Below are 8,325 nucleotides of genomic sequence, written 5' to 3'. Positions count from 1 at the left end.
CCGGAAGAGGGCGGCTCGCGCGGCCTTGTTGAAGGCCTGCGCAGCGACGGAGGCGGGCGGCTCGGTCTCGGGGGCGGCCGGCGCGGCGACAGGGGCGGGCGGCGTGGCCTCAGGGGCGGGCAGCGTGGCGACGGAGGCGGGCGGCGCGGCCTCATGGGCGGCCGGCGCGGTGACGGAAGCGGTCGGCGCGGCCAGGTACACGCCCCGCACGGCCTTTAGGGCGGCCGGCGTAGCCACGGAGGCGCCCGGCACGACCATGGAGGAGGCCCCGCAGGCCTTCAGACGCAGTCACGGGGGCGGGCACCGTGGCCTCTGTCGATGCGGGACCCACAGGATACCCCGCAAGGGAGAAAGAAGATCTAGTCTAACTAGGATTCTTCCGATGTAATCTTAGTAGTAGTACTATTCAGTAATCCTACTAGGAACTCTCATTGTAAACCGACTAGGACTCTGGCCTCCTGACTATATAAAGGAGGGCAGGGCTCCTGGGGAAGAGAACGACAGAACAATAATTGTACGACACTTCATAATCAATCCAACGCAGAGGCTAACGCTGACTAGACGTAGGGCTGTTACTCGATCACAGTCGAGGGCCTGAACCAGGATAAATCGACTGTCACTTGCATTCACCATTGAGTTCCGCATACGCTGAAGCTCGAACAATACTGCTCCGGGGACCCCCGTGGCAGGCTATCGGTGGTAAAACATCGACAGCTGGCGCGCCAGGTAGGGGCTTTCAGCGAATTTGCATCCGAGAGCTCGATGGACCTCAACAACATGATCTTCTCAACGGGATCAACTTTCATCTTTGGCTCATGGATCTGCGAGGCGGACAACAATGGCAAGCTCCAAAGTCGTCTCCTCGAGGATTCGAAACACCATGAAGACGATTCTATTCCGACGACCACGACAGATCAAATCTCCGGAGGATTCGCGCAGCTCATAGTGTTTGATTCAACTCAGGTTCCGCAGCTTTGCGCATCCAACTCGAATTCGAGCTCCGCATTCGAGTTGAAGTCTTATCCGAGTCCTTTTGGGAAACCGAGTTCTTTTCCGATGGGACTTAAGAACGCGGCCTTGACCTATCAAGAATACAACTCGGAGTACACGCAGAATCCCTTCAAGAAGTCGGATCTTCCTCCACTCGGACTCCTAAACATGGCAATATCTTATCAGGCATGGCTCAGAGAAGTCCTCGATCCAGTACTAAGAATGCCACTGAAGGAAGCTCAGGAAGGTCTCGTCCTGACTGTAACATCTCAAGACTGCATCGTTCACTGGCCGGACTCTGTTCCTGAGGATAACAGTACCCGACTAGACAACACGACGATGACGGCTATTCTACCCTACCAAGAAGGAGACTCGATCTGCGACATCGAGGCATCTACTAAAGTCATCAGCAACTCCGACAGTATGAAAACCAACGCCAATAACAGAACGGCTCATGCACGGGAAGTACTCATGATTTGACATCCTCGGTCACCGTTAAATCCCCCAGAAGCACCCTATGTCAGGTCATCAGATGAATCAGAATCCAACATATCACCCTTTGCCCAGGGCTACGATGGAGAAACCGATAGTCAGAAACAAGCTAGAGAAAGAAAAAACAAGTTGAAGCAAGGGCGCCAACACCGTGCTAGGCAGCGCAGGGAAGCCTGGATCAGATACGAGTCAGAGTTGGCTGAATACGACAGAAGAAAATCACAACGAGAAGTCAAAGGAAGATGCACGGCAAATACGCCTTACAATAAGATTCAAGAAGCATTGGAAGAACTCAGAGCAACTTCACATCCCAGTGAGAAGTATGAACAGCTCCAAGACTTGCTCCGGTCGACGATCCCAAGAACGCATGAAGAGAGAGCCCAATCAAGACTACCCGCCAGATCAACAACCCACAGGAAAGAAGATCAAAATCAAAGGAAGTCCGCTTTCGAAAGACTTGGGCCAGGTGGAAGCCATAACGGAGAAAGTAGGAAGGAACATAATCAAGGCCACCAATTTGAACAACCAAGGAAGACCAGGAGTAGGGTGCCTACCCAGACAGCCTCGCAGAATTATTCCCATCAAAACAACAGTTGGCCAGAAGGAGGTGCCGAATCTAAATTCAAAGAAGCCAGAACACACGGCAGATTCCCCTATTTCGCGAACAGGCTTGCATCGGTACGATTACCTCACAAGTTCAAACCGTCTAAACACTCCAAGTATGATGGCAAAATTGAACCAAGGCAATGGCTCAGAATATATTCACAATCAATTGAACTAGCGGGAGGAGACGACGATATCAAGACCTTGTTCTTTCCCATGGCACTAGAAGCCATGCCCCTCCAATGGTTCGACAAATTAAATCCAGGATCTATCAGAAATTGGGAGGACTTGCAAAGAGCTTTTTGTGAAAATTTTGCAGGAATCATTACACACCCAATCACTCATGCAGAACTGAAAGGACTCAAGCAAAAGGGAGGCAAAAGTCTTAGAAATTACTATCGACGATTTGACGAACTATGGGCTCAAGTGCATGACATCACCGAACGAGAAGTAATTGAAGCTTTCTCTCACGGAATCATGGCTAGGTGGCAATTTCAAGACTTCTGCAAAGAAAATCCGAGAAACAATGAAGAATTTAGATGAACAGTAGAAAAGATGATTACTGCAGAAGAAAAAACACGAGAGAGGTTCCCGGATAGAAGCAACTAGGACAACCCGTACAAGCAAAATCATTGAAATAGCAGACATCAAGAAAGAAAACGTAGACCAGACAATACCGTGGCAATGGCCGACAAATCAAAGAAGTTTTCCAAACCTAGAAGATATGATGACATTGAAAACATACGTTGCCCATTGCACCCTAATGGGAGGCACACCATCGGAAATTGCTACACTTTCAATGATCGATACACAAGAAAAGATAGTAAGGAGAGCACCAAAGAGGACAATCAGAAAAAAGATGAAGACAACCACGAGGACAAAGGATTCCAAAAACCCAGGGGAACGGTAGTAGTGATCTTCTCAGGGGCTCTAGATTGCAGAAGCAAACATCAAGAAAAACTAGCACTACGGACTATCATGACAGCAGAACCGGCTACACCAAGATATCTCAATTGGTCACAGTATCCTATCCAATTTACCAGAGAAGACCAATGGACTAGTGTGGGAAACGTAGGCCATTACCCACTGGTTCTAGATCCAACTATTGCTGGTATGACTGTCACCAAAGTACTAATCGACGGGGGAGCCGGACTCAACATCATCTTTTCAGAAACACTAAGGAAGATGGGACTACAACTCACAGGGATGATTACACCAACAAGTACACCTTTTTACGGCATAGTACCAAGCAAGGCAGCCATGCCACTTGGACAAATTACTTTACCCGTTACCTTTGGAACTCCTTCGAACTACCGAACAGAGTTTATCAAATTTGAGGTCGCAGACTTCGACTCGTCATATCATGCAATCCTCGGACGCCCAGCACTGGCAAAATTCATGGCAATACCACATTATCCGTACTTACTGCTTAAGATGCCAGGACCCAACGGTGTCCTTTCTCTTCGAAGTGATTTGAAGCGTGCTTTTGACTGCGACGTTCAGGCAATCCAAATCGCAGCCAAAGCACAAGCTGACAATGGAAGAAAAGAAATAACCACAATTGCTACAGAGATGAGCCAAGAAGAATTAGAAATACTGGCTAAAAAGCCCAGCATCATCGCACCACCAAAAGAAGCCGACGTCAAGCAAATCAACTTGGGCACTGGCGATACCTCCAAGACAGCAACCATCAGTGCTCACCTCTCGGCAAAATAGGAACTCGTGCTCACCAACTTTCTTCGGGACAACAAAGATATCTTTGCTTGGAAGCCGGTCGACATGCCAGGTGTCCCAAGAGAGTTGGCTGAGCATAGAATTGATGTTAATGAAAGCTCCAAGCCTGTAAAGCAACGGCTACGACGATTCTCACCTGACAAGAAGGCAGCAATTAAAAAAGAAATCACAAAGCTAATGGCGGCCGGATTCATTAGAGAAATCCTTCATCCAGATTGGCTAGCAAACCCAGTTCTAGTACAGAAAAAGAACACGGACGAATGGCGCATGTGTGTTGATTACACAGATCTCAACAAGCACTGTCCGAAAGATCCGTTCGGGCTGCCACGCATTGATCAGATAGTTGATTCAACAGTAGGATCAGCCCTATTATCCTTTCTTGATTGCTATTCAGGGTATCACCAGATAGCATTAAAAGAGCAAGACCAGAGCAAGACGTCTTTCATTACTCCGTTCGGTGCTTACTGTTACAAGACCATGTCGTTTGGACTAAAGAACGTTGGCGCCACATACCAAAGAGCTATCCAAACTTGCCTTGGGGATCAAATCGGTGAAAATGTGGAGGCATACGTGGATGATGTAGTGGTGAAAACAAAGAACCCAGACACTCTGATTGAAGATTTAAAGCAAACCTTCGAAAACTTGAAGAGATGGAGATGGAAGTTGAACCCAAATAAATGTGTATTCGGAGTTCCCTCAGGACAACTACTCGGATTTTTGATCAGTCAGCGCGGGATTGAAGCCAGCACCAAGCAAATTCGAGCTATAATAGAAATGGGCCCACCTAGAAGTATCAAAGATGTGCAGAAACTAACAGGATGCATGGCAGCCCTCAACCGTTTCATATCAAGACTCGGCGAAAAGGGGTTACCTTTCTTTAAACTACTAAAGAAGACAGACAAGTTCGAGTGGACAAAAGAGGCCGACGAAGCTTTCAAAAAACTTAAAGAATACCTCACCTCGTCGCCTGTCCTAACACCTCCAAAGAAAGACGAAGATATGATGCTATATATTACGGCGACTTCTACCGTGATCAGCACGGCGATAGTCATAGAAAGAGAAGAACAAGGGCGCGTGTATAAAGTGCAACGTCCCGTATACTACATCAGCGAGGTACTGTTAGAATCCAAAATCTGGTACCCGCATGTACAAAAACTACTCTACGCTCTACTTATCACCTCACGCAAGCTTCGCCACCATTTCGAAAGCCACAAGATTACCGTGGTGACAGATTTTCCACTTGGAGACATCCTACACAATAAAGATGCCACAGGGCGCATATCTAAGTGGGTAGTCGAGCTTGGTGCTCTCAATATCGATTTTACCCCACGCAAGGAAATCAAATCTCAAGCCCTTGCTGATTTTGTTGCCGAGTGGACAGAGATCCAACAACCTATATCAAATACCATCTTTGACCACTAGAAGATGTATTTTGACGGGTCACTCAAACTAGGCGGAGCCGGTGCAGGCGTTCTCCTCATTTCTCCAGAAGGAAAACAACTCAAGTACGTCCTTCAGATATTATGGCAAGCTACAAATAATGAAGCAGAATATGAAGCCCTCATCCACGGGCTATGAGTGGCAATTACCCTCAGAATAAAGAGACTACTCGTATACGGCGATTCAGCAGTAGTCATCAACCAAGTCAGCAAAGATTGGGATTGCACCAAAGAAAACATGGGTGCTTACTGTGCTGAAATACGGAAACTTGAAAAACATTTCCAAGGATTAGAAATTCTACACGTCCTCCGCGATTCCAACATTGCAGCAGATGTCCTCGCTAAGCTCGGATCAGACAGAGCGAAGGTTCCACCCGGCGTATTCATAGAAGAGCTATCAGTTCCCTCTATCAAACAACCCGGTGAAACAACCCATGAAATTCAGGCTAAAGGCATTCAGATCTTGGTAATCAACACTTCATGGAGCCAAGTTTTCATCGACTATATCAAAGAAAATAAATTGCCAGCAGATAAAGCAGAAGCCACCCAAGTTGTTCATAGAAGCAAAAACTACGTTCTAGTAGGAGATAGACTCTACAGAAGAGCTGCATCATCAGGAGTACTCCTAAAATGTGTCTCATTTGAAGAAGGCAAAGAGATCCTAGACGAAATACACTCAGGTTGCTGTGGAAATCATGCTGCTTCAAGAACACTGGTTGGCAAAGCATTTCGCACTAGATTCTATTGGCCAACCACTTTGAAAGACGCAGAAGAACTTGTCAGAAAATGCAAAGGTTGCCAAATGTTTGCAAGACAAGCCCATGCGCCAGCTCACAATCTTATCTGCATCCCACCCGCTTGGCCTTTTTCCTGCTGGGGGCTGGATCAAGTAGGACCTCTGAAGAAAGCAAAAGGCGGCTTTGAGTACATCTTTGTAGCAATCGACAAGTTCACCAAGTGGATTGAATACAAACCACTCGCGAAATACAGCGCAGCCAAAGCAGTTGAGTTCTTCCAAGACATTATGCACCGCTTCGGCATGCCCAATCGAATCATCATAGATCTAGGCTCCCCCTTCACAGCTACAGAATTCAAAAGCTGGGCACAAGACTATGGTTTCAGTATAGACTACATGTCTATTGCACATCTAGAAGCCAACGGATAAGTAGAAAGGGCTAATGGACTCATACTAGCCAGGTTGAAACCAAGACTATATGAAGAACTAGCAAACTATGGATCAAAATAGATTGAAGAATTACCCAAAGTAGTGTGGGGACTACAGACCCAAATAAGTAGAGCTACCGGATACTCGCCTTTCTTCTTAGTTTACGAATAAGAAGCTGTGCTACCTACCGACTTGATTTGGACGTCACCAAGGATAGAACAGTATGATGAAGGAGAAGCAGAACACACCAAAAGATTAGAACTTGACACTACAGAAGAAGTTAGGGTAAACGCTACCCTTCAATCAGCAAGATACCTCCAAGGATTAAGACGCCACTACAACAAGAGTACACAGCCTCGATCACTACAAGTCGGGGACCTAGTGCTAAGAAGAATACAAAAAACTGACGGACGCCATAAACTACTCAGTCCATGGGAAGGTCCTTTTATCATCTCAAAAGTCATCGGACCAGGAACCTACAAGTTAATGGCTGAAGATGAGAAAGAAGTTAGTAATACATGGCACATCAGCCAACTTAGAAGATTCTATGCATGAAAACAACTCAAAGAGAGTACATGTACAAAACACAAGAGATCAACGTTCATGACCTATAAAGATGTTGTCCCTCGACAAAATGTGTATTATGACTTATCAAACGATCATAATCAATAAAGATGGTTTTTCGACAACTTATGTCTTATGATGGCTAAACCCCGAGTTGTTTCCAAAAGAGCAAAATGGCTGAAACATGCCTGAGCCTACCGGCCGAGAGCAAAATAGCTGAAAAGACGCTTGAGCCCGCTGATGAGGGTAGCTAAAAGCTAACACCCGAAACAAAAAGCAAAATGGCTGAAAACATGCCTGAGCATCCCGGCCGAGAGCAAAATAGCTGAAAAGACGCTTGAGCCCGCCGATGAGGGTAGCTAAAAGCTAACACCCGAAACAAAAAGCAAAATGGCTGAAAACATGCCTGAGCCTACCAGCCGAGAGCAAAATAGCTGAAAAGACGCTTGAGCCCGCCGATGAGGGTAGCTAAAAGCTAACACCCGAAACAAAAAGCAAAATGGCTGAAAACATGCCTGAGCATCCCGGCCGAGAGCAAAATAGCTGAAAAGACGCTTGAGCCCGCCGATGAGGGTAGCTAAAAGCTAACACCCGAAACAAAAAGCAAAATGGCTGAAAACATGCCTGAGCCTACCGGCCGAGAGCAAAATAGCTGAAAAGACGCTTGAGCCCGCCGATGAGGGTAGCTAAAAGCTAACACCTAAAACTAGTCGACCGAAATTAAGCTTAAAAAGACCCTCCAACTCTTCGTTCCGAAAAGCAAGAGGCTCGGGGGCTACATCCAGATAGGAATACTTTTTCCTTAGAAAAGCACAAGCGCCACTCAAGAAAGCACTCGGATGCCGAAGTTTGTCAAGGCAACATTCTATGCCGAGTCATTTTACATAGCGCAGACGAAAGGTTGTCAACACAAAGATCTACATCTAACAAGTCATAGCGCGGACAAAGCACTCGACGGATCACAAAAGAGGAAGAAAAGAAAAGTACTCGACAAATCGAGGGATTTCGTCAGGATAACACACAGAGTTGTTTACAGGGTAGAGACGAAAACGGGACAAAGTACTCAGCAAGTCAAGTAACTCCGACCACACCTGGGCAAAGAATACATCAACGAAAATAAAGAATCTTCATTTGAAGAGGAGTGTAATATTACAAGAGGCTGGTCAATTGGATCAGGCATTGTCATCAGGAAGGGAAATATCAATATTAAGACTATCTACAACCCTATTGGCTAAACCTTCGACCTCAGGCTCCATCCTCTCAACGGCATCAAGGTATTCTTGGCTATCAGCTTCCTCTGCTATCTTGGACAGAGGAGCCTCTAGAGCAAGGACCCGG

The sequence above is a fragment of the Miscanthus floridulus genome, chromosome 10 (genome assembly GCF_019320115.1).
Source record: "Miscanthus floridulus cultivar M001 chromosome 10, ASM1932011v1, whole genome shotgun sequence".
Lineage (NCBI taxonomy): Eukaryota > Viridiplantae > Streptophyta > Magnoliopsida > Poales > Poaceae > Miscanthus > Miscanthus floridulus.
Note: the sequence above shows the minus strand (reverse complement) of the source record.